Raw genomic sequence first — 27137 nt, 5'->3', positions numbered from 1 at the left:
AATTATTTAAATTCTTAATTTCAGTTCTAACATAAACACAATATATAACTTGAATTTTTTAAAAAAAGAGATAGCAGAGCAATTTGACAATAAGGAGAAAAGATTTACTTTTGATACAATAAAACTTAAATAGATAGGAGAAAATTATATATTGGATCATATTAAGATATATGAGGAGCCAGTATTCATTAAAATTCACCAGTAAGACAAAGTGGGTGGAAAACCTGAATATCTTGTTCTTTGTACTGCTGTGGACTACATTTTGAAATGATAATATTTAGATTTCTTTGGTTAAATAAAAATGTTATAAAATCCAGTTTCATCTGTTTGTATTTACTTCTTTATCATGTGTTCTGGAAAATTTAAATGACATAGGTCACGTTGTGATGTCTCTGTTGGTCTTGGTTGGATAGAGCCATGATGTGATGGTTAACTTTAGCTGTCAACTTGACTACACTCAGGGATGCCCAGATAGACTGTGAAGCATTATTTCTGGGTGTGCCTGTGAGGATGTTTCTGGAAGAGATTAGTATTTGATTCCATAGTCTACATAAACAAACCCACCCTCACTAGTGTGGGTGGGCATCATCTAATCTCTTGAGGGTTCGATAGAAAAAAAAGCAAAGAAAGGCTGAATCCACTATCTGCTCCTGACCTGGGATGTCCATCATTTCCTGCCGGTGGACATCAGATGTCCTGGTTCTAAGGCGTTCAGACTTTGACAGAATTATGTCACTGTTTTTGTTGGTTCTTCAGCTTGCAGATGGCAGATTGTGGAACTTCTCAACCTCCATAACCTTGTGAGCCAATTGCTACAATAAATCTCCACTTCTATGTGTTTATATATATTCTATGGTTCTATTTCTCTAGAGAATCCTGACTAACACACATGGATAACAAAGTGCATATTAAGTGCACCTGGAGGAAATTTCCCAAGGCATAGGTGGCTCCCCCCACCCCCAGGAGGAAGCTATTCATCCCATCTAGGCAACAGGCATGAGCACGTGCACACACACACACACACACACACACACACACACACAAAGACAAGTAATTTGAAAATGTGCTCAAGCTCAAACTCTCAGTCTCTGCATTATTGTTCATCACAGCAGTGATTTCTACATAGCATGTTATACATCCTTTGCCATTTATGATCTCTTTCCTCTCACTAAGACTAAATCAAACAGGGGCAGTCAATCTGTTTAGTTATTTTGTAGATCACAGGTTTTATACCAGAGCTTTGCATGTAGTAAGTGCTTTACAAATAGAATGACCAAATAGTTTTCCCTCCAAACTGGAACATATCAGGTAATGAAAAGGGTAGTATTAATATTTATGATAAGACAACAGGAGAAATATGTGCTGAAGATAGAAATGGAGGATTTAAAATTTAAGATGAACTGATCACTTTTGCATTTTAAACAGATCATTGTAACTAGAGTCCCGTGATTGGATTACCAGGAGAAAGGATTTGGAATCTTAAGCTACTCTTGCTAATTTATTGCAGTGTACCACTATAAAGGTGGTATATTTTCACAAGAGTAATTAAGTGGAGGCGCCGGCCCCATGGCTTAGCAGTTAAGTGCATGCTCTGCTGCTGGTGGCTGGGGTTCGGATCCTGGGTGCACACCAATGCACTACTTCTCTGGCCATGCTGAGGCCATGTCCCACATACAGCAACTAGAAGGATGTGCAACTATGACATACAACTCTCTGCTGGGGCTTTGGGGAAAAAAAGGAGGAGGACTGGCAATAGATGTCAGCTCAGAGCCAGTCTTCCTCAGCAAAAAGAGGAGGATTAGCATGGATGTTAGCTCAGGGCTGATCTTCCTTGGAAAAAAAAATAAGATTAGTTAAGTGGATGGATTTAAAATATTTCATGAAGCAAAGTTTTAGTGTTTGAATTTTATATGTATATAAATATGAAATATATATTGTGCACATAATATATGTGAGCCCTTTTTGTGTGCAAAGCCATATGTGGACACTATTGTGGGAAAATTTGGAAAATCCATATTAGTCTTGTCCTCATGGAATATCTAATTTAGTGAGAAAGAACCAAATCTTGAAAGAAATAGATAATAATGCACATATAACTAAAATAGAAAAAAAAATCAACAAAGAGGAAAAATGGGGTTTTGTAATTTAGGTTATTAGAGCAAGAGAGTTCACTGTGTGGAAATGCTAATTTGTAGGAGACCTGAAATGTGATTAGAAATAAATCAGAAGTGGATAACCTGTAGGTAGATTCAGAAGGGTGGATGGATGGTTCATTGATATGTGAGTGTGGGGTGGCAGGGTGTCCATAGTGACATGCAGGGGTAGACAGGTTATTACCACAAATAAGTGAGTTTGGGGACACTGAGAGAGAAGCAAATTATTTGGGGAAGTGATTTGTTCAACTTGGGACCTGGCCATTGTGAGCTAAGTCATCACTGATGTGGTGAGTGGGCAGGTAGATAAATGGGTCTGGGGATCAGAGTTAACTCTCTATTGATTCTTTGGACATGTTTGGCTCATTAGTGGTATTTGAAGCCAGAGAAATGGATGGGGTTGCCCCAGAAGGAGGGTGCAGATGGGGAACAGTTGTCAGAGCAGTGCTGACTTCTGGGAAGCATCAGTCGTTGTGGGGTGGTCATAAAGAGAAGCCAGGAAGTTGCTCAGGAAGTTTAGACAGGGAAGAGCAGGACAGTGTAGGGTGGTGAATCCCAAGGACAAATGGTCTTTTAAAAGGACATTGGAGTCCGCAATGTCACGTGCTACTGCAGAGCGTGTCAGATCAATCATGAAAAGTCCTTAGTGGATTAGTGAGAGACATGGCTTGTGAGGTTAACAAGAGAAGCATCCGCAGAATCTGAGTAGGATTGGGTGGGCACTGTGGAAACAGAGGCATTGGGATATATGTGAACTTTTCACAATGGATCCCTGGCAGGAGGAGAAGAGGAAGGTTGTGGAGAGTGAGGACTATTAAGAATGCTGGATGAAAGATTGGTTTGTAGATGGTAGAGATTTGTGCATATTTGAAACTAGAGGGATGATTACTGTAGGGAAGTTATGGAAAGCACAACAAATATTGAGGGCATAATGTCATTGAAATGGAAGGAAAAGATAAAAATCTGAGTGTTTTCAGCCAAGAAATCAATTTCTTTGCATATAACAACAGAAAAGGTGTGAGAAATAAATTTCTCATGAGGAATATTTGTAGATCTGATGACTAGAGAGTGAAATAGTTCTTGTCTTGGGGTTAACAATTTATCTGTGAAATATGGAGGAAGTCGGAATATAGAGATTTATGGAACTCAAGAAATGGAAAGAATTGAGTAGAGCATTCAGGAAGCATTAGAATAATGCATACAAGTCCATTGGTTGCTGTTGATTCTTTGTTGGGATACACAGACTTCTGGTGCATTCTCTGTTCAGTGCAAGTGTAAACATGGCATGGCAGGTATTTGAAATCATCTGAAGTGTGCAGGGTGGATATGATGGCAATAAGGAATCTGGGAGTATGGTCAGTGGATGATTGAAATGATGGACTGTGGAAACTGAGATTAATAGACAGGAGTATGAGAAGAAAAGAAAGAGAGGCTTGTGAAGATATTCCTGCTGGAGTAATCTAGTTTATTAAAGAATGATTATTTAGAGTGGAGTTCTTTGTGTAAAAACTGGAAATGTGGAAATTTGTGTTGGGAATACGGTGTTTCTGAATTACTGATTTGCGAGCAGGAGAATTTTGGGTGAAGATAGGATCGGGGTGTGGAAGTGAATGACTAGGGATGGAATAGTGAATAATGTCATTAGAGATGAGGCACTAAAAGGAGCTATGGAGTCCTTGGAACTCGTGTGTCCCAATAACAGTGGGCTGTGGGGCACCAGCATGTGTGTATTTGACCATGACAGAGAGAGGAGGAAAGGAAAGAACTGAAGCAAGATGGCGGATGGCAGCTGGTCTGGATTTGACACTGGATAATGAGCTTTCTGTCCTTGTCTCACATCAGCTTGATGGTGTCACTGAATCCTGTTCTCCAAGTGTGGTCCCTGTACCAGCAGCATCAACATCAGCTCTTAGAATTGAAAATTCTCCATTCCTTCCCCAGACCTACTAGGGTTGAGGTCCAGCAATCTGAGTTTTAAAAACCCTCCAATGATTGTGATGCACAGTGGGATTTGAGACACGTCTCCAGGGATAGAAGGAAGGTGGAATATCCACGTGAGCTGAGAACGTTCTCCGTGGATGGTAGTCTTCATCCTCCATTTTGTTCAAATTTCACATTTTATTTTGTTTTGAAAATGAAAGATCAAATGATATGCCCCGACTTCATAGTGGAAACGGTAAGACCAAGAAACTAAACACAATCAGAAAACTGAAGATTTATGCACCCTGAAGACTAAGGAGCTGCATATTCTAGAGGCCAGTTACTGAAATAACTTCTCATCCTGGCAGTGAGGTCAGGTGCAGTCAGTGGGAGCAGACCCTGGGGAAGCCCCAGCAAGTCTGTGGATACAGCAGACTGCTGGGACTCCAGACCTGCAGTAGTGAAGGAGAACTCTTATGTTCTTTGTAGTCGCAAATACCTTCAAAACAGTCACACAGGCTCGTCCATGTGAATCCCTGGACCATGCAGGGTCCGAGGGATCTGCACACCAGTCCTGATCCCACCCCGGCCCACTGTCCGTATTGGGCAGAGATGAGTCCAGGAATGGGACTGGATCGTTCACAGACCCTCTGCAGGCAACAGGCATCTTCTAGAGATATCAGTAGACAGACACAGAAAGTGAAGAAAAGCATGGGAGAGACTGTGGTCTCGAGGACAGACGAGATTGCCGGGTAGGCAGACAGAGCAAGGAGCCAAGAAAGGCATCCTGAAAACACAGTGAGGAGAGCAGCTTCAGTGTTGAAGAAAAGGTGAGTGGTGCCATTGAGAAATTCCCCATGAAACAGGCTTGACTCTCACAGCATCTCTTTGTAACGTGCATCATGATGTTGACCTTTCATGGTAAACCTCAATATTTATTTATTTGAGTATACTTGGTGAGTTTTCTCCTTTTTATATTAAAATTTATAGGATAGTTGAAGCTGAGGAATTAGTGTTTTGAACTTACATTTGTTTTTTCTAGAACTTACACTCAATGAAGAGATGATACCTACTTAAATGAGATTTGTCTTTTAATGTATATTAAATCCGATTCCATACATTTTTATTGTGATTTTGCTTTTTTTTTTTTTTTTTTTTGCTGAGAAATATTCACGGAGATAACATTTGTTGTCAGTCTTCCTCTACTTTCTATGCAGGTCACCGTCACGGCGTGGCTGCTAATGAGTATTGTATGTCCGTGCCTGGTAACTGGACCTGGGCCACCAAAGAACAACATGCCAAACTTAACCCCTTGGCCAGGAGCCAGCACTATGTTTTTGCATCTAATTACAACATCAAATACATCAATCTTTTTCTTCATTGTCACATGGTAATTCAGACATAGGTGATTTCTATATCATGAATTAAGTATCTCTTCTCTGTTACCTGGCAAATTTGTGTAGTTTTGATTTTGGAATCTAAACAATGAGCATACCCCCTGGGTACATTATTTTCCACTCAGAGAACCTTGCAGCAGGCTCATTGCCTTCCTTGCCGCATTAGATCCAGAGTCGTGGAAATGTGTTTGCCTTGCACACAGCACAGAATACATAGGAATTACTCAACAAACATGTGATAAGTGAACAATTGGTGGCATCATCAGGTCATTCACAGAAGCCAGACTGAGAGAGAACTTCCTTAGGTCAGCAAGGAGAAGTATTCCTTTATATTTGTGATGTTTTAATTTGTAACATTGCAATGTGAACACCAAGTATACTACTTTTATCAAAATTGTGTTCTGAAGGTTTTCAAAAATCTCGAAATCTCAGAGTAGAGATAAATCAATCTCTGTGAACCTGTTACTTGCTTCAAAGATTGGCAACTCGTATACCATCTGACTTTGTTTATCCTCACACCAAGACCCTAAGAATTAACCAGCTGATATGGCTGAGAGCACATCATTTCAGCTGTAATATTTCAGTTTCTATTACAGATGAGGGATTTTTTGAACACAAACACAATAACGTTATCACATACAAAAATAAAAATGTCATTCGGATAATGAACTATCTAGTCAGTATCCAAAGTCTCCCAGTTTTGTCAAGGTTATTTCTTGGTTTTACATTTTATTTGAGTCAGGATCTTAATGAAACCCTTCTTTTGCAATTGGTTGATCTGTTTCTGAAGTCACTTTTAATCTCTTAGTAGTTCATGCATCTTGGGATTTGGGTAGGATATGAGTGTGTGTTTGTGTGTCTACACCGATGTGTGAGTTCTTTCTTTCCCGAATGACAGGGCCCTGGAAAGAAAGGCCTGGGCTGTGGGAACCAGGATTTCTACTGTGCTTCTGGCTGAACTGAAAAGGCCTCCCTGGGTGACACTTGCAGCCTTCAGAAAGGAGGGGGAAGAAGTATCAAGGAAGTCAATACAATGGCCCTTGTCTTACAGGGTGTTTCCAGGGCATGATGTCCAAAATGCTGGGTGGTAACACTTTAGCTCCTGGTTGTGGGGTGGGTTCTTGGGGTGAGCTCTGAGCAGTGTCTGTTCACCACCCACACGGGGAGCATTTCAGTATTTTAATTGGTAAGGTTGTGTCTGTTGTGTCTGTGGTGTTTAAGATTGGTGATAGTCCCCTGCTGGACCCACTTCTATACATGCCCCTCTCCTGCCTCATCTTTCAAAACTCTCAACAGGAAAGTTTCACATCCCTATAACACAAATCCACATAACCAGAGCACAGACTGGAGAAAAGAACACAGATGTCCCAGGAGCTACGTGCTCTATGAGCTCAGGCCCAACTGCCCCTTTGGGACAAGTCAGCAACAACACGACTGAGTGTGTAAACTAGTGATTGTCTGAGACCACGGACCTCAGAAACACACGGGCCCAGATGTCACCCTGGGCAGCAAGGGACGGTGTGGGTCATTCAGTGGACAGGATTAAGGTCTATTGTCCTGACAAACCAGAGCTCACACTTGATCCATCAGGCACAGTCAGGGAGGAATGGCCACGATGTACCTGACAGAGAGGCTGGGGGCCTTCTAGAAAATTTCTGCACAAAGAGAATCATACAAGGAAGTGAGGGGATGCTATAAATCCTAGTTCACAGAGAGCAGTGAGGTTTATGGAACAAAGTCTGATTGTACCTTTAAAAGCTGCATCGTGAATCTTTCCCTCTGGATATGAAACACGCAGGAAAAGGACTTCCAAGTGCATGGGGCAGGATCCTAGGAGGATTCCAATCGAGGCAAAGGGTGAACAGGGAGCCCTAGAGGCGGCCTGAGGGGGATGTCCTGTCGGCCCTTAGTCCATCTGCACATGGTCTTCCTCTGGCCTTGTCCCTTCCACAGGCAAACTTTTCTCTTTCTACTTTTTTCCTCATTTAGTGTAGATGCAAATCCAGAGACTGATTAGAAAACGGCAAGTTCCAATATCTGATCAAAAGAAACCTCAACAAGAGAAGCAAAAAACATTCCTTCTTCATTGAAAGCTGTAGAAAGACAGCCACTATCCTAGGGAAGGACATGGTCCTGGTAAGTGCTATTTGAAAAACACCCACATTTCAGTGGTTGTTGCTCTGCCTGGGAAAGTTCCTCCAACCTCTACCTCCAGTGAGATCTAAGGGGCTGTCTCTGCTCCTGGCCCAGGTGAACCACACTGAAATACACCTGTCTTCTGAGGAAGGGGACTTGAGGGTTTCTTTCAGTAGCCAGAGAGGAGACTGGTCCTCCCCCCTCCCTTCTGCCACATACAATAAGCTGTAACTATACACAAGTTCTTAATTCAAGGAGGAAAGTAAGATTCTGTGTCTTGTTTACATGAGCATAAGCAGTGAAAGAAACACACCACAACACCCAGGCTGTGACAGAAGCAGGATATAACGTAAGAGTCAAATCTACAATTTACTATTAAAGAAATAATATCGCTCCTCCCCAATGGGTTAACAGTCGCTGGGGTGCAGATGTCAGGGAGTTGGAAGGGGTGGGGCCCTCCCTCTGGGGCTTTAGGGGAAACCAGGGAAAGTCTTAGGATGTCCTCCTTCACTCAGGTGGGAAGAGCTGGCCCGGTGCACCCCGAGGGCGCCAGTGTCCCCACTGCTCAGGAGGAGCTGAACTTGTGGTCTCCAGAGTGTTATGGCTCCTTGCCAAGGGCACGGTGGCTGAAGAGAAGAAACAGACTATTTTGGGGTGCCTCCTTGAGATTCACGGCACACCTCCATGCCCCCCTTCACTCTCATCCAAACCCTGTGCCGAATGCTCAGTCCATCAACAGCACCCCGTTTGTCCCTGATGCGGGAGGCATCATTTAGCATCACCCATTTCAGAGGAGGCAACCGAGTTCCAGGGAGGAGAGGGGAGCAGCCTTTCACAGGCCTGGTCAGCAGTGGAACTGGGATCCAGGCCCATTCTTAGCCCGAAGATATACTGAGCCCCTGGATTCAGTCACTGCTGGTCCCAACACTCACTAGGCCCTGAACTGGAGGATGGCCAGTTCTTTCTCTTGAAGAGCCACATTTTGCTCGCCTTCTGGTGTATGGGCTCCAGCCGGCAGGAGAGGCAGTAGCTACAGGACAGAGCGGCCTGTGAGCTACCAGGAGCCGCACCTCAGGTGTCCCTCCCAGAGCCTGCCAGCAGCTGAGTCCCGGTGCTCCATGGGTCACCATGCATTGAGTTCTGGGGCTGATCAGCGAGCCAGGCCACACGCTCTGAAGCCGGCCATCAGAGAGAGTCTGGCCTGCCCTCACCCAACTCTTGTGCCCTCACCTCTCATCGACACTGAGGGGCTCCATGGCCAGGAACCAGGCCCCAAATCGCTCTTCGGGCTCCAGGTCATACTTATTTGCAGACTGCTGGAGCAGCTGGATCCTCCTGACGACTTTGCATTTCTGGGAAGAAGGACAGGGTGCAGACAGGGCTTGGGTGGGGAACCCTGCCAGGGACTTGTGGGGAGTGAGGATCCGGCCTGGGGTCTGTGCTCACTCGGGAACCCTCCTGCTTTCCCACTCAATTCAGGACTTGCCTTTCCTCACAGTTGGCTTGAATTAGTTCCTCATCCAGGAAGGTGTCCTTGATACCAGCCCCTCCTGCACCTGCCAACGTGATGGGATTCCCAACTTTGTGGATCTAACTCATCCAATAAATGTAAGACCCGAGGGATGAGGACACAAAACATCTTGCCACGCGAGGTCTGTGATTTCCACTTCCCAACCCTCCCCACAGCTGCTCACCTCACGCCATTTCTGGGGTTCACCAGATTTCCCTGGAAAGGAGACAGCGAATGTCCATCAGAAGGAGCCCGCCAAGCCCATACCCAGCCCCTATCCCATCCCTTCTCAGGCTGCAGGACTGTCAGTGCCCAGAAGAGGACAGAACTTCCACAAACAGAACTTGACACTGGGCCAGGCTCTGGGCTCCAGAACAGGAGGGACAGGGGAGCTGAAGCCAGAGACCTTGTAGCCCACCCATTTCTGATGACAGACGGGAAGACTGAGGCCTCAGGCAAGAAGGGACAGCTGGACCACAGATGTGCTTCCTGACTTGCAGGGACTGATGGCACTCCCCCAGCGGCAGGGCCTGATGGGGAGGCTGAGTGCAGCTCAGACACAGCCTCCTGCAGCTCTGCAGGCAGGCAGCTCTGAGCTTCCCCAAGCCGGGGAGCCTCATGGGGGGCTTACATGGAGCTTCTGTTCCCGCATCGCTAAGATGAGCGTGACTCCCCAGCTCCCAGGGGTGGCCGTGGGTCTCTCATGAGAGGAGGTTTGCCAGGTACTGAGAGCTCAGGGGCCAGTGCAGGGCTTTCTCATCCCAAACATCAGGTTCCTGCTCCCTGGCCCAACTCCAGGTTCACTCACTTCCAGATCATCCTCCATCCCAATGTTTAGCAGCTTCAGGTGATAGAGGTACATGCCCAGGAAGGGGATGACACCCTGTGAAATCAGGGTGGGAGGGGCGATGAGTCCCACCTCTCAGGTGCCCCCATGGACCATCCCCCAAATCACTTCACCCCATCCTCCTTCCCACCACAGACTCCCACAGAGAACAGCCTAGGACCCTCAGCAGCCTCCCCCCAGTTGCCCCCTCCAGGACCACCCAACGTCCCCGTCAGCTAGCAGGGGCGGCTTTTGGCAAATCCCAGGTTGTGTGGTCCCTGCCACTCCCCCCCCAAATCCATCCTCGGCCCAGCCATTCCAGGCCTCCTCGTGATCACTTCCAGGGCAGACATTTCAAGCTCTGGGGCCCTAGGAGCTGGGCTGGAGGAGGAGGGACTCCTCTCTTGGGGAGGCCTCCAGCCATGAGGGAGGAGACCCCCTCCTCTGACACCTGGACCCTCCCCCTCAGGCCCCCTCACCTGCTGCTACCTCTCCTGGGCTCCCTGGGGGTCCATCTCCAGGGTAGCCCTCACAGAGGTCACATCCTGCAGGTTCAAGGACAGGCTCCGGAGGCCATGTTCCCTTCCCTGTGTCTCCCAGGCCCCTGATCTTGGACCATGGACATCTGGTGTCTATGGCTGCTCCTATTCTAGAGTGCTCTGATTCTAGTCAAGCCCAGCTCCAACACTCTCTCCTCTGTGACCTCAGGCCTGCCCAGGCCCCTAAGCCTCTCTCCTCATCAGGAAAGTGTGAGGAGGACTCCCTATGCCTCTCAGGGTTCCCTGAGGACTCAGTGTCATCTGACTGTCACCAGTACTCTCCCCTCGCCCCTCAAGGAGGAGGAGCACAAAGCTCCTGCACATTTCTCTCCCCCTTGTACCTCATCACCCCTGTGAGGCCTGCACCACAGATCATCTCCCTCCATTTCCCAGATGAGGAGACCGAGGCCCACAGATGGGCGGTGACTTGCTCAGGGGCCCACAGAAGAGAGACCGCTCCCCCTCCCAGCCAAAGGCCCTGTCCCCCGGCCTTCACTCCTCCTCCAGACACACCTCTGACCAAGGTCCTGTCCTCTGGACTCTCAGGGTGTGTCTAGGCGCTTAGTCAGGCTGAGGCATGGATGGGGAGGCAAAAGGTGTCTCAGGGGGCATATCCAAGTGGCTTCTGCCTGTCCGAGCCACTGGGATTTTCTGACTCCAGGTTGGACCTGAGGCCATGCCAAACGCCTCAGCTCCCTAGGATCCCCTCAGGATTGTCCCTGCACAGAACTCCTCCTTCATTCCCTCAGGAAGGGGACCCCTTTCAGCCACATCTGAGTGACAGTGTAGGGGGTGACCAGGGCGCTATGTAATGGTGACATTTGCATCCTTTTTTACTTGGAAACTTCTAATGTCCTGCCAGGAAGGTCCATTCAGAATCTGTAGTTTCCCCGATAATTCTCATTGCCATCTGGGGCGTATCCTTGTCAACAAGGCACCGGGGTAGACTCTCACTGGGTTGTCAGCAATGACCACTATCGGGATAGAGTGCAGAGTCCCAGAGAGCACACAGTTCTGTCCCAGATCCACCATACGTTCCAAGGCTGGGCAGCCCGTGTGTCTACCTGGCCTGTGTGACCACACAGTGCCCGTCCCTGGGGCAGGCAGGGTGCTCTTCCCTGCGAGGTGCAGTGAAGACCGAAGGAGCAGCAGGGACCTGGCTTCCTGAGGACAGACTGGGCTGCTTTAGGAAGAAAGAAACCCCACCCACTCCATCCACCCGCCAGCCTGGAGGAAGATGAGGGCCAGCTGATGGGTCCGCATGGAAGCCAGAGACCTGCTCATTCTGCCAGCTCCTCACCTCCGGGAACAGTCCAACCAACACGACTCTACACCATGACAAAGGCCTCCTACCCCAAACAGTCCCCACCTGCCCCTGCAGCTCACATCCCCTGCTTCCTGTCAAGCTTGACAAGACACACCGTTATTTCTCAGGGAACATTAAGTGAAAAACTTACCAAAGAACACCCTGCCTTTTCCCTCCTCCCCCTTCACCTTCCCTCCTTCCAGATCTCGAGCCTCCACTCACCTCCGTGAGCAGCTTCCTCCTCTCCCGCTGGTCCAATCTGCACAAGGTTTTAAATTTTTGCAGTTCCTCCTGAGGAGGGAAAAAAGGAATGAAACACTGTGGGGTGGTTTAAAGGTAAATCCCTTTTGTTTGAAAATGCAGAATTATCCAGACAGCCTGGATGAGCATTTTCAATGTGTCCTCTGAGCCCAGAGGTCTCTGGGACTGGGGAGGGGGCTCTCCTGTTGCCACCTGGGGCCTTCAATCTCTTATCTACTGAACAAACCTGTTTTAAAGAGTTTTGATTTCAGGTGGACAGAGAGTTCTGTTGCTGAAAAGCAAACACTTGAAAATCTTCAATTTGGTTCAAGCCAGGGTCTGGCACTTCGGGAAACTGATTCCTGAGGCAGAACCACTGGCCTAAGTTTCCAAAAAGACTCCATGCCTCCCAACCAGGTCAGACCCTGTCCCCAGGGTTCATTGTCTCCCAGGAAGTCCCAGCTTACTGAAGGGCAATGGCAGCCCTGTGTGGAGTGTCTGGTCCACCCAGGTGGTGCCTCTCATCGAGAGAGGTCTACCCACCTGAACACCCGTCTCCATGTCTTTTTTTTTTTTTTAAGATTTTATTTATTTATTTTTCCCCCAAAGCCCCTGTAGATAGTTGTCTGTCATAGCTGCACATCCTTCTAGTTGCTGCATGTGGGACGCGGCCTCAGCATGGCCGGAGGAGCGGTGCGTCGGTTCACACCCAGGATCCGAATCCGGGCCGCCGGCAGCCGAGCACACGCACTTAACCGTTAAGCCACGGGGCCGGCCCCTCCATGTCTTTTTTAAAGTCTGAATGGTGGGGCTCTGCATTGCCCAGAGGATGGCATGGAGTGAAGACAAGTTCCTCAGGCCTTGGCACTTCTGGGGAAGGGAAGAGAATGTGTTGTGAGGGGGAGGTGGAGCCTTGCTTCCTCTGGCTTCTGTCCTCTCGTGGACGTCTCCTGTCCTGGATGAGACAGAGGCTCAGGAAACCCGGGAAGAGCACAGCTGGACCCTGATGAGGAACACTCTCAGGGAGGAGGATTTTAGCTCAAGCCAAGGAAGGAGCCCAGGATGGGGTGAGCTTCCTACCACTGGGACCAGGAGTCAGGTCATCGAGTCCCTGGCAGGAGGGGCCTAAGGATTGTGCGAAGGCTCAGACCACAGACTTCAATCCTGAGAACTGAGTAAGGAGAAGGAACGGTTCCCACGACTCCAGAGAGGGGTTCCCAGGGCCTCCCACATGTTACCTTGGCCACCTGGATCCAGAGCTCCACCACCCTGGTCCTGTCCTGGGCCACCATATTCGGGTCCCCGAGGCAGGTGGTGATGACACATTTGACCACTCTGTTAAAGTGGGTCGTGGTGGCATGGATAGTGGGTGCAAGGTGCTCATTGGCCCTGTTGTCCCACTGGGACCAGCTGGAGTCCAGGAAGTCATGGGGCATCACTTTCTTGAAGAGCTCCTGGGGAGGACAGGGAGTGTCATGCAGCCCTGCCACAGCCCAGCTCAGCGTCCGCAGCCCCCAGTCCCAGGCCGGGTCAGTGATGAGAGCTGGAGATCAGGATGCTGAGAAAGCGGCCTGAGGCTTGTGGGAGTCCCTGGGTGTTGCCAGTGTCCCCTGAGGGTACCCAGCACAGGATGACCCAGGACCCAATACTGTGGCGCAGGGAAGTGGCATTTGCTCACCGCCCAGTCTCACTTCGTCCAAGCACCAGAACTCGGCTCCTGCTTGACCATCTCTAGGGGCATCTTCCACCCATTCTGATCATCCTGGGGTCTGACTCCTCTTTCAGATGCACATTCCCCCAAGGGAGCAACAACCACGGGCTTTGTTTGCCTGCCATGTAGTCATGTACACATGAGGTGCCTAATAAGTGCTGAGCCTGTTGAGGTCTCCTGGGCAAATGAGTGAACTACCCCAGGAGCAGACAGCACTTCAGTGTACTCCCCTCCCTCACCAAAGCACAGACTATGCCCAACTTCCTCTCTGCTCCACCTCATCCATCTGTACAGCCACTCTGCATGGCAGCTGCTCTCAGTGTCCATCTCTACTGTCCACATGAGAACAGCAAAGGCTTGGGAGATAAGAAAGCTGCTCAGGTTACATGAGGGTAAGCAAGGAAGCTGGACCGAGATCATGGGATTCTGGATCAGGAAATGGCAGGTGTGGGGCAGCTCATGGCACAGGGAAGGCCGGCCCCACCTGCCCTGAGAGCCCCACTGCTCAACACATCCATCAGTGTCAACTGCTCTGCCACCGGCTGGGGAGGGAACTCCAAGAAGTCAGGCTTCTCCTCCCTCAGAAGGTTGTTGCTGGTCAAGTTTCAGGGGCAGGTGGGTTCTGGGGCTGGATATGGCTCTGCTGTTATCTCTCCAGGTGGAGGGAGGATTCTCCCTAGAGCCAATGGTCCAGCTGGCTCCAGCTCAGGAGCTGGCACTGGGGCTGGAGCTGATGTTGGTGGTGGCTCTGGCCCTGGAGGGACTGATGGAGGTGACACTGGCTCCAGCTTTGGCACAGGTGGTGGAACTAGAGCTGGAGCTGGATCTAGCCGTGGAGCTGGCCCTTGCTCTGGCTCTGGAGCTAGGGGGAGATCTTGAGATGGTACTGCAGCAGGAGAAAGAAACAATGTCACTCAAGTAGCTGATTTCCCCTGTGCCTGTCAAAGACAGGAAAGACCCCACTGCCTTGAAGGGAACAAAGCCTCTGAACACTCAGCAAATTTTCTTCCCAGACTGCAGTCACCTCACTTTCCAGCTCTGCCTCAATGGGCCGTGGATGCTCCAGCTGGACCTGGAGAAGGTAGGCGTGTCCCTGCAGCCCCGAGCCAGGCAAGCTGACATGCAGAGAGACCAGCTTCGCTCTGAAGCAGAGATAGTGCAGGGGCTCCCAGAAATCCTGCCCTGGATCCAGGCAGGTTCATACCAGAGAAGAGATGGCACTGGGGGAGGCAAGTTGGCAACAGAGTCAGAAGCCTGGCCTTTCCCTCCACACTTCTCCCCCAAGGCACCTGGCTTGGGACTGGGCCCGTATGCCTGCCCCTTCCCATCCAAGGGAGAGCCCCACGGCAGCAGTGGTCCCTGTGAGGCTACCCTGGCAGTGGCAGGTCTGCTTATACAGCAGGTTGAACACAGATTCTGTCGTGACTCTCTTCTCACTGACACTCTTCTCCCAAAGGGCTGGGACACAGCCCAGCCCAGCCCTCCATGCACTTGTACAACTGGACTGAGCACTGAGGCAGATTTGTGAGCAGGTTGCTCACACATCTCCTATCTTGGGCCTGGAGGTTGATTTCAGAAGAGGTGGATGTGGGGAGGCAGATTTTGATGGGTCTGTGGTGGGAATGGGTCTCTTGGGGACAACTCAGCCAAGCCACCCTTCTGATTCCCAGGGGTCTTGACACCCATCCAAGCTCTTTGAATCCTGTTCTCTTGGATTGGAAGCCACCAGACCTCGGCCTTCCCATGGAAATCAAAAGATGCATGAGATGTGGGTTCTGAAATGCCCGCCCCAGCCACAGCCCCCATCTCTCCCTCCACACCTTCTTCTGTAGAGACAGGAAGCCCTTTTTTCGGGACCCAAAGACCACTCACGTTTTCAGATGGTCCTGTGCTCTGCCCTCCTGGCTGGAATAAGGAAAGATGCCTCTAGATGTAAAGGAGGCTATCAGGGCACCACTTAGGATGTACGATGGAGGACAGGACCTGCGAATGATGTCCAATGTGACTGTCTGACTCTCAGACAACAATTGAGGCCCAGTGATTGTATCGCCTTTATTCACTGAGTTGTGCTAAGTGTCTCCAAAAGTCCTGCATGTAGTAGGTGCTTAATCTACATGGTTGCATGATTGAAGTCCAACCAGAACCTTTGCAGACACTTGAGTGGGACTGGGGCCCCTCTGCTGCCACAGAGAGCCCTAATTGGCTACCACAAGGAAAACGACCAGGACCAGCTGGACAGAATCTCCACCTCCTTGACAGGGTGGTTTCCATGTGCTTTTCCAAACTCAGAAAGGCCACATCCCAGAAAAGGATGAGGCAGACTACTTTTCGTGACAAAGAGAGAAATAATAACCATGAACAACCACAGCATGTCTACAGCCCTCTCTGCAGATCCAGGCACCAGGTAAGCACCTGCCATTGCTGATCCCATTAGTCCCTACAAGACCACCATGAAATTTACCCCCCCCCACTTTTCAGAAGAGCAAACTGAGGCTCTGAGAGATGTGGGGATTTGCCCAAGGTACACAGCTGGCAGAGGGCAGAGTCACCACTGTGCTGAGGAGGGAGTGGCTACTCACCTAGTAAACAGCTGGTCCAGGACCCGGTGGGATGTGTCTGAGGCTGATTACTTGACCATGAAGGTGGTGAAGCTGGAGATGTTCCTACTCAGGAAAGCTGGTGCCATGGACTCTGTCAGCTTCTGCATCATGCCACCTGGAAGGCACGCATCCTGCAGGCCTCATTTAAATTCACAGTGGACTCATGCTCACACTGGGGGAGAGGAGGAGGGACATACAGTCAGTGACACAATGGTGAACCACCAGGAGGACTGAGGTGACTTTCTACCCTCCTGTGTAGCTTGTGGAGAGGAGTGGAGGTTCAGATTCCTTTGAGAGTGGCACTGTGGGGCACTCTAGTGAGAAAATTCTGGGGCAGTGGTTCCCAGTGGAGTCTCAGATTTGAGTCTGGATTTTAGCACTGCGTTGATCATCTCAGGGCCCTGGGTGTGAAGACCCCTCTGCACCCACACTCACATAAGAGCAGCCTTGGTCATTGATGGACTGGTGCACCTGTGTCCACTCCAGGGAGATGGCAAACTGGAAAGCATCCACCAGCTCCTCAACCATCTCCTGGGTGCAGCTCTGCAGTGACAGTGCGCAGCAGTCAGGCCAGGGGGGATCAGCGGGCCTGCCTGGAGTTTGCCACAGTGGGAAACCCCAACACAGATCAGGCACAGAGCGGCATCTGCACAGACTCCACCAGGAAAGGAATGAGAGTCACCTTGAGGTCCTGGCATTCACATGCGGATAGAGGAGCTTGGTCCCCAGCACTCACCTTCCTCTCCTGCAGCCAAGATCTTGAGTATCAACATGACACACTGCCCAACTCCCACCATCTAGCTTCATGCTCCTGCCCAGCCTGGATCCTCCACATCCCCAACTTCCCTAACTCCACCTCCCCCCCCCCACAAACACACAATGAGGGTCAAGGGGTGTGGGGCTGTCCTTTTGGGATCACAGTTCTGGCCTGACCTAGAGTGGCCTGCCCTGGCCTACACTGTTACCTCATGGTTCCTCCTTCCAAAAGGCCACACACATTCGAGGTGAGGGCTGAGCCAACGTCTAAAGTGACTTAACACACTCTCATTCTAGGTTTTCCGGGGGCCAGAGCCTCGGAAAGTCACGGGATTGGCCAACTTTCCTCATCATCCAAAAACCTGTTCACATGGTTCTCTTCGATGAGGCACAGCATCAAGATACTCGCCTCCTACCCTGGGCTGGGGCTTCCTGCAGGCTTACTAGGCTTCAAAATCAAGGTGTCATCTCTGTTGGGAGAATATTCTGGAAGTGAATAAAATGGAGAATGCATGTGAGTGTGTTTCACTCTTTTTAATATAACTTTTTAGACACACAGAAAAATAAAGGGAACAGTCTCATAAACATCCATCATCTAGATTTACCAATGTATATTCCATCCAATTAAAACAATATTTCATCAATGTATAAATTATTAACACTTGCCACACTTGATTCATCCCACGTATTCAAAGAAATATTAAAGTCAAGTAGACATCATGATGTTTCATCCCATTTTAGTTCCATCTCTAAAAAGTGAGCACACTTTGCTACAAAATCCAAGGCCATTATCACAGAACAAAAGTGTAATTAATTAAACCAAATTCATACCTCTGGGCACAGATGAGTGAATTTGAATGGACTGTCTTACAACGGCCGTGGGGAGAATGGGTCATCACAGTTGGCAAGCCTATGGGCTCTCTCTAAATTTGTAAAATCCAACTCAAAAGTGTTCTTCCGTGCCTAGAAACACATCATCCCCTTCTCCTTTATTTATTTGCTTAATATTCATTTTCTAGGATTAACCTACAATGTAATTTCCTGCAGGAAGTCTTTTCTGATTTCCGCCTGCAAGTATGAGTTTGTTCACATCAAATAATTGATAAGTTTCAATTCTCTATTCTTGTTATTGTCAGCTACAACATAAACTCCAGGAGGGTAGGACACACAGCACCCAGTGGACATGGGGGGAGGGGTGCAGGTCCCCCAACGTGGACCTCTATCCAGACAACCACTTAGAGGTGTGCTGTCTGATATGCAGCAGCAACAAGTCTCTTTTTGAATTAAAATTAACTTTAGTTAAATAAAATAAAAATTCTAGTACCTCAGTAACATTAAAAATCAGTAACAATAAAGACGAGTCACAATATCATCCTTCGAGCACTCAACAGTCTCATGTGGCTATGCACTGGACAGCACAGATATAGAACATTCCACCACTGCAGAAAGTTCTAGAACATTGGTGCTCATCTAGAGTGGGACGTGGCAAACTATAGCCTATGGATCAGGAAACACATCCACCCCCAATCCTGTAAGTCTGCTTCACACACAGCTGGAGGCCCTCACTGACCATCTGGCCCAGTGGATTTCAGTACAGAGATAAGGAAACAAATGTCCAGAGAATGGCGGTGACTAGTTTGAGGTCACAGAGCTGTCTAGGAGAAGGTGAGGGCCACCTATATTACACTGGTGTCCTTTTATCTCTCTCAATGGTGAGGAAAGACTGGGGGAATGTGCCACCACCTGCCAGCCTGAGAAAGTTCAATGCCCTCTCAGCCCCAGGCATCCAGAGTCCCCAGAAAGGCCTCACTTCCTTTCCCAATGACCAGGGAGCCTTACCATCACCAAGGACACTCTTCCTGTCCAGGGTCAAGTTCTGCAGCTGGGTACCATTCTGGGTCAGCCACAGGAATTCCTGATAGATGGCAACTCTGTCCAGTCTCTGTGCCAAGGTGGCAAGGTACACAGGGAGTCCACTCCAGTGTAGTTACTGTGGGGGACAGACCTGGAAGGGCACAAAGGATGAAGAAGGGTGTCTGGAATTCTACCCTGATTTTAGATACCTTGCTTCTGGGTCCTGTCCAAAAGAACTTTCTGCAGTAACGTAAACATTTGTCTGCACTCCCAAATACACTCATTATTAGCCCCATGTTGTTATCGAGCACTTAAAATGTGGCTAGTGTGTGTGAGTGAGGAACTGAATTTCTCATGTAATTTAATTTCAAGTACGTAATATATAAATAAATAACCACAGGGAGAACATTTTTGAAACTTTGGAGTAAGGACTTTTGAAAAAGCATAAAAACAATGAGAACACTGGTAAAAATGGTCAAAATCAACTTTTCAGAAGCCTAGAAATTAATCAAAGGCTTGTAAGAATCTGAGGAGGGTTTAGTGAAGACACACGGTGGAATCTTGATAAAGGTAGCAAATTTTGTGGCACTATAACTTTCACTATTCCCATCCTGCTCTCACAATATCCTCCATAACTTTGAAAACCATCAGTCTTAGAACCATGGCAGCTGAGACAACCAGCAGCCAAGCAGCCATAATAGGTTTAGAGCTCTGAAAATACCATCCCCATCGAACTGTCACTAGCTGACCTGCCTGGCAGCTCCCTGAAAAAGCCCCATGTTCAGGGCTTGTCCTTATTTGACTCAGAGCTTGCCCAGGGTGAAATGTAGGTCCCCAAGGCACTTGGTAAAAACAATCAGCACTAATTGTTTTCTATTGTAGTGGCATGAGGGAGTGATTCCAGCTGAGGCAGGTAAGAGGTGAGCCAAAAAGTTAGAAGAAAAATTGGGGGAATGAGATGTCCACAGGGGGCTTTGAAAGCTGCAGTGTACTTGTGGGCATCTAGAAGGCCACAAAGGCTCAGGGATGTTGCAGGCCCAGGACAGACTTGAGAACATCTTAATCTCTCACCTCTAGTTGAAGGCTTGGCTTAATATCTGAAAATTTGATTATGTAATACACCATATTAATAGAATAAGGGCCAATACCACGTATTTTCAACCATATATATAGAAAAGAATTTCACAAAATACAACGCCCTTCATGCCTAAAAAAGAAAACACTCAACAAATTAGGAATAGAAAAAAACTTTCTCAACTTATAAATAGCATCGATGAAAAACCCAAGGCTAACACCATATTCACTGTGAAAGACTGAAAATTTCTCCCTAAGACCAGGGACAAGACAATGATGTCTTCCCTCAACTCATATGTTAATAACAGGTACTAGAGGTTCTAATGAGGGCAATTAGGCAATAAAAAGGAATAAAAGAAACCCAGATTGGAAGGGAAGAGGTAAAACTATTAGTTTTGCAGAGGAGAAGACATTGTATATACAAAAACCTAAAATATACAACCAACCACACACACAATATGTGAATCGTATCCCAACGGTTTATAAAAAATTTAAATTGCCCCATGTGGTTAGCGGATTCACTATTGGAGAGCACAGTTAGACTGCTGATATTTGTTGAAACTCTCCAGAAGGGGAGGAGGAGGAGGATGCTGGAGGTTGGTGGCCCCAAATGTTAATGCTTTTCTCAACTCCCAAAAACCTATGGATGGAGATGGTAGGATTAGCTGACAGGGATGTGGTGGAGAATGGGCACCATGTAAGTGACTTCCAGATCAAGGATGTGTCACGGGAGCTCAGAGCCATCAGCCATCAGCTCAACCAATGCTTCCAATCTCCTCAACTTACATCAAGTCGGTGACCAGGCAGGAGTGGAATGTCTCACAGCTGGCTGCCTCTGTAGAGCTTTGTGACCTAGAACAAATGGGAGGGAGAGTGGGTGAGATGGATGTCTCCCGGGGACACAGGGGGCCACTGGAGCCAGTGAAAGATCACAGACCTTGGGGCAAGGGAGACCTGACTTCAAATCCTGGCTCTGCCCCTAACTCATTGTGTGACCTTAGGCAAAATACTCCACTTTCTGAGCTTCAGTTTACCCACGTGAGAAATGGGGAAGGCAGCTAGGACATCACCTCTGGAAAGTTAGAGAACCCAGACACGCAGGGAAAGTGAAGGATTGAAACAATAATGTAACAGATGTAAGTCAGGCAGAAGAATGAGGGTGCTCTCAGGGCAAGGAGAGACGGGAGAGGGGAGACCCCACCTGGTCCTGGGTGTCTCTCTGCAGGGCGGTGTACTCCGAGGATGTGGGCTCCGGGTTGCTGAGGTTCCAGTTGATGTTGCGGAAATGTAGCTGGTGCTCTCTCTGCATGCATAAACTCCAGGGTGCAGAGCCTGGAGCCACTGAGAGGAAGAGCAGACAGGTGCAGACTCTCAGCTCCCAGCACAGAGGCATGGTGGCCCACGGGGTCAGGGTGGTGGGTGCAGACAGCGTCCACACAGGTGGCTGCCCCATCCTTCTCAGGCCTGGGGAGAGAGGGACGTGGGGACTCTAGAGAGAGGTCCTGAAACCTGTGGGGTTTGGGCCAGAACAAGAAGGAGGAAATGGGAGGTGAGTGTGGAAACTGAGAGAGGAGTGGTCACAAAAGTGGTCATTAGGGGCAAGTGCTCAAGGGAGGGCCTTACCTGAGGGAGACCAGTCTGCCACTCAAGGAGAAGGGGCCCAGGCTGCTCTTCTTGAACAAGGATCCAGCTGGGGAGGAAGGAGGAGGATGAGCAGGAGGGACAGGGGTTGGGGGAGGGGCTGGGTGGGATTTAACCCACCAGGAGCTGCTGGGACCAGGGTCTCACCAAGCTCTGCAGGATCCTCTCAGTGGAGTTGAACGTGGCTGAGCTGTTGCTCCTGTCTGATGAATACCAGAAGGTGGAGATGGTGACAGTGACTGTGAGGGTCTTCAGGTTGTGCCCCAAAGCTGCAAGACGAGAGGGAGAGCGATGGCCATCACTGAGAGCTGGCCTGAGACCACACCAGAGTCCTGCACTCATTATCATCTGTCGTCTTCTCTCACAGTGGCACCACCCCCCACCCCTGTGGTCACCCAATTCAGAACCAGCATATCTGCTCAGCTCCTCCTCCCTCCCAGTAACACCCATTCACCTTGCACACTCGTCCTCACATACGCTCCATCCCTGTCCCAACTCAAGTCTTAACTTCCTTCACCCAGAACAACACCCCAGCAGGCACACTGGATGCTCTGTCTAAAGGATTTTCTACATGGACTACTAGAAGAATCTTTCTGAAATGAATACCTCACTAGGGCCACCACTGCTCTAGTACAACCCATGGCTCCCTATGGCCTTCAGTGTTTAGTTCAACCTTCTTGACCTGGCACTCAAGGCTTTACTCAATCTGGCTCCTGCTGACCTTTCAGTCTCATTTTATCCATCTACTGCGAGTTAAACTTCATGCTTCACGCAACCCAAATTCATTTCAATTCTCCCCATACGGCATGTTGTTTCTGGCTGGAGCCTTTGCTCATGGATTCCCCTCTGCCAGGAAAACTCTTCATCCTCTATTTGCCAGGGTCCATCCTAATCATTCTTAAAGACTCCATTCAGGTGAAACTTTCTCTAGCAAGCTCTTCCCCTCCAAATTATGCCAGACGCCACTCCCCAAAACCTCCCACATTGTGTTATAATGGTGTGTTAATTCACAAGACTAGGGGCTCTCTGAGGCCTGGCCTTAGACTGAATCGTTGGTATAATCTTTGTGATCAGCATGATTGTCTTAAAACCAGAATTTCACAACCTGGCTTCCCAGCTCCTGGATCACAACTGGCTGGTAGGGGCTGGAGAGCTTCTCTTGGAAAGGAATAGCCACCCCCAGATACCTGTGGTGGCTTCTGGTGGCACAGATGATGATCAAGTATGCAGGGATGTGGTGGCCGGCTAGGGAGCTGTGGAGAGGGCTGTCATCAGGGAGGGACAGTGTGGGAAGAGCTTCCAGGCTCACCCGGGCTCCAACAGTGGCTGTCCCAGGACCACCATTCACAGGTGAAGAATAAATGAGAGTGAGGGGACGGGTCACTGTGTGAGTAGAGGGATGAGCAAGCCTGTGGATGAGAGGAGCCCAAGAGAGTGAGATGGGTGAATAAGAGAGACTGAACACAGAGGAGAAAGAGATGGACGGGCAGAAAAGTGGACAGATGGATGGGATACCTGGAAAAGGAGGACCAAGGGCGGGGCTTCAGGAGAATAAAAGTGAAAACTATGTGGGGTCAGAATGTGGTGAAGAACATGTCTGTGTCTAAGGCTTTCTCACCCTGGGCTGGGACTCTCCACCAGAACCCAAGAGAGAGAAGGGATGAGTTAGGGCCCTTCCAGGTCCCTCCCTCACCAAGGACAGCGGGTGAAGGAGAACAAGTGCTCCCCAACCCCAAATGCGATGGGACCCATGACATCAGGGCCAGGAATACTCACTGGTGGTAATCGGGGTTGCAGCTCCATAGGTATAACCTGTGGAGAGAAGGCGAGAGAAGCTGAGTGAAGGTTGGGTGAACATAAATGATTAAGGGTGAGGGAGGATGTAGGGACGTTTGAGGGAAAAGCAGAAGGGAAGAGGGGAGGGGTGTTCAGGGAGGTGGCAACGAGGTGGAAGGTGGCTGAACCCAACGGTCACACTGTGATGAGAAGACTGAACTCCAACCAGGAGAGAGAGATGGATCAAAACTAACTTTAGAGCAACGGAGGCAACACAGAACTTTGGCAGAGAGAGTATGGCTGTAGCCCAGTCCCTCACCACTCACATAGAGGCTGTCCCCATCCAGGGTGAGGGAAACCAGGTGGGTGACGCCCAGGTACTCATGGTTCAGCTCCCAGTAGAGTCACTCTCTGTCCAGCCCGGGACCTGCGGGGCTCAGAGTGGAAGGTGCAGACGGTGTCCACCCCGCTGGCTGCCCCACCCTTATCAAGCCGGGTGGAGGAAGAACATGGGGCTGTGCAATACTGAGCAGGTGTCCTTCTGGGTGTGTAAAGTGGGAGAGTGGAAGGGAGGAGGCTGAGGGAGAGGCTGAAGGGGCTGCTCTGATGTCTGCAGGGGCTTTCCTCGGTGTCTCCCGTCTGAGACAACCCCCACACAAGTAAGGCCTGACTTCCTTTAGGATGCGGAAGGGGGCCTGTGAGTGGCCAAGTGGGGTGAACACACAGACCTGGGTGAGGGGGCGCCTGCAGGTCTACACGGACAGCAGCGAGGAGAAAAGTCAGTGCCCTGTGCCATCTGACACATGCAGGCAAGAAAGTACCGTTACATACTCTCGGTTCTACACTCCAAGTTCTTTTCTTTCTATTTCTTTCCTACTCCACAGCCATCACCCAGACCTAGGGAACAATCATCTCACTCGTAATCTTCTTCCCAACACCTCCTGCCTCCTAAGTATTCAATCTTAAACCTCAGGTCCATTTTAACCAAAGTGCTTAGACCAAACGCCAATCACATCAGCCATCTGTTCGCATCTCTCCAGAGTGTTCCCACTGGTCTTAGAACAGAGTCCCAAGTCACGCCTGACCTGATCCAGCCTGTCCCCCTCGCTGGTCTGGCTCACACCTCTCCCCCTGTGTTGACTCCGCTCATCCATCCCTCTTCTCAGTTCATGAACACAACAGGCTCTCTGCTTCAGGGGTGTCCTCATGCGGGTCCCACTGCCTGAAACGCTCTCTTGAACACACTCCCACACCCTCACTCCAGTCTACCCTTCAGACCAGCTAAATCCAGTCCCAACTCTAGCTCTCAAGCTAAATATCAGTCCTTCTCAAGAGGGCTTCCCTGCCCCCTCAGGTTGAGTCCCCTTGTGCCAAATTCCCACATCACTCTCATCATTAACTGTCTAAAATCCAAATTCCCAAATACAATATAAATTCCATGGAGGTGGGACAAGGTCTCTCTGGTTCTCCAGGAACCCATGCATGTGGCCCAGGGCCTGGCTTATGAGATGAGGAAACATCCCGGTTTGTCTGGGACTGCCCTGGTATGAACACTAAATATCCTGTATCCTGGGAATCCCATCTGTTCTGAATAAATGAGGATGGTGGGTCACCATAAATTATACACTCAAAGACTAGCTATTGCATGACAAGCACACATTCCCCTTAAGAACGTCACAGGAAAGCTAGAATGAAAAAGGCACACACACACACAAACACAATTAGTAGAGGCCAACAACTAAATACAAAATTATTTAACAAGATTCTCTGCAACATGAATCACTAGACTGTTCTTCCAGAAAAGATTCAAGAAACAAAGTTAATTCCCTTTAGAAGGCAAGGTAGAGAGGACAGTCTTTTTGGAGACTAGTGCCCTTCCCTTCAATCTACAGTGTTGCTAAGTATTCCTCCAAATGATTTGAAATGTCATAAAGAAAAAAATGCTCAAAATAAATCTGGCTACTGGCAAATTGAATTTTAAATTTGTTATTAATACAAAGTTCCAATCATCTTTTTCCCTAAATGCTCCTTTATTTCAAATTTTTGTGGAGGATTTATAGGACTTTAGAAGTCAAATTGAATGGGTCTAAGCAATGTTGCTGAGGATCCCTGCTAATATTTCCTGGGATGTCTTCTAATACTACATACACACGCAAAACATTTCTGTATTTATATTATATATAAATTCTGACTTTTGAGTATTATGCAAGTAAATCTATATTTTCTACTATAATACACATTTGCAGTTATTTACATTTGTTTCATGTGTTCTTATTTGCATGTAACTGTGCTTACTGAAATATTTACCACACAGAACCACACAGCTTACCATCTTTCCATCCATCAAACATCAATAATTTTTCTCAAGATACCCTCACTCTAAGTGACTCCATGTGGTGACAACCTGAGCACAGGAAAGCCCACTGGCAGGTCTTCGGCACAGCAGAGGCTGCCGGAAACTGTTGGTACCAGGTCCACAGGGTACTCACCTGGTCACACAGAAATCCATGGATCAGCGAGGACGGGTGGACCCAGAGCCTGGTTTCACCTCAAACTTGACCTCCACGGATGCTTTTCGTGTCTGAGGGGGGAAAAAAAAGGCACATACAAGATTTTGAGGCCTTTTATAGGGTGTTGGATGGAAAGGCCACCCCATTCACTTTTCTTTTTTTGTGTTTACTGATTTAATTGTAACTGTTGGCTGTGACTGGATTTTCCTGATTCCTATCTAGCCACCTGCTGCCCAAGATGGGAGAAAGCAGTTTCGTGCTGTGTGCACTTGAGTCGCTCAACTCACTTGGCTGGACAGAGACTTTTTGGAGACTCTGGACCCTTTAAACAAGCTTGTCATTTAGGGACCCTGTAAGTGACTCCCTGACTTGTCAACATTTTCCACACTTCATTCAGGGCTCGGGAGATTTTCAGGCCCTGGAGCAGATTTCCCAACCTTGGCACAACTGACATTTGGGTCCAGATAATTCTCTGTCGGGCCGTCCTGTGCCCTGGGGGACGCTGAGCAGCATTCCTGCCTCCCCCTCCAGACGCCAGGAGCACCCCCATTAGTAACAACACAAACACCGCCTCCAAAAGCAACTAAAGCCCCCTGGGGACAAAATCAAAAGGAGGACGGTGAGGGGGACTCTGAGGAGAAGACGGCGGCACCCGAAGCCAGGAGGAACAGCAGCCTCGGGCGCCCTGAGCAAACAGCCCGGGGGATACGGGGCTTCAGGAGGACGGAGGGACACCAGGCCCTGACAGGGCTGCCCGCGGACCATGACCCTCCCTGGACCCCTACGCAGCCGGGACCACCCGCCGCTCACCACGCCCCGCCCCTGAGGGTGAAGGTCCACGGGAATCTGATTCGAGCCCAGAAGACGGGACACACTGCGCAAACATGCCCCATCCATCCAAGGCGGCGCCAGCGCGTCCGCTTCCGGTCTCAGGTGGGTATTCGAGGAGGACGAAAGTTTGGGGGCTGCGAGTTGAGGCGGTGGGTGGGTCGGCCGAGAACCCCAGCCTCGGGGGAGGTGTCTAGTTTCTAGAGTGAGTGCGAAGCTGGAAAACGGGCTGGGTGAGCACCAGGGACAGGGACAAAATCTAGGGGCGGGGCTGTGTGCGGGAACCAGTTCTAAGGGTGGGCTGTGGGTGGGGAAAAGGGTGTGAGTGACACCAGGCCAGGGGGGGCGGTTCTGTGGGCG

General features: G+C 49.1%; 2 long non-coding RNA genes across 5 annotated transcripts in view; both read right to left on the bottom strand.

Annotated features, from left to right (window-relative positions):
* Positions 1-9978: 9978 nt before the first annotated feature.
* Positions 9979-27137, bottom strand: part of LOC131401712 (uncharacterized) — a 100721-nt gene continuing 83562 nt past the window's right edge. The window contains exon 4 of the long non-coding RNA XR_009217876.1: positions 9979-9999. This is a non-coding gene — a long non-coding RNA (uncharacterized LOC131401712). The remainder of the gene's footprint in view (positions 10000-27137) is intronic.
* Positions 17445-25981, bottom strand: LOC131401710 (uncharacterized). Of its 4 annotated transcripts, none has more exons than XR_009217870.1 (5): positions 25929-25980; positions 21784-21932; positions 21646-21712; positions 21224-21363; positions 17445-17580 (listed from the first exon to the last, which is right to left on the bottom strand). It is a non-coding gene; the product is annotated as an uncharacterized LOC131401710 (long non-coding RNA). The 4 variants fall into 4 exon arrangements; XR_009217871.1 differs by having other exon boundaries at positions 21224-21354; XR_009217873.1 differs by lacking the exon at positions 17445-17580 and adding an exon at positions 20804-20874.

Source organism: Diceros bicornis, assembly GCF_020826845.1.
Source record: "Diceros bicornis minor isolate mBicDic1 chromosome 13 unlocalized genomic scaffold, mDicBic1.mat.cur SUPER_13_unloc_1, whole genome shotgun sequence".
NCBI lineage: Eukaryota > Metazoa > Chordata > Mammalia > Perissodactyla > Rhinocerotidae > Diceros > Diceros bicornis.
Note: the sequence above shows the minus strand (reverse complement) of the source record. Positions and strands in the feature narration are given on the sequence as shown.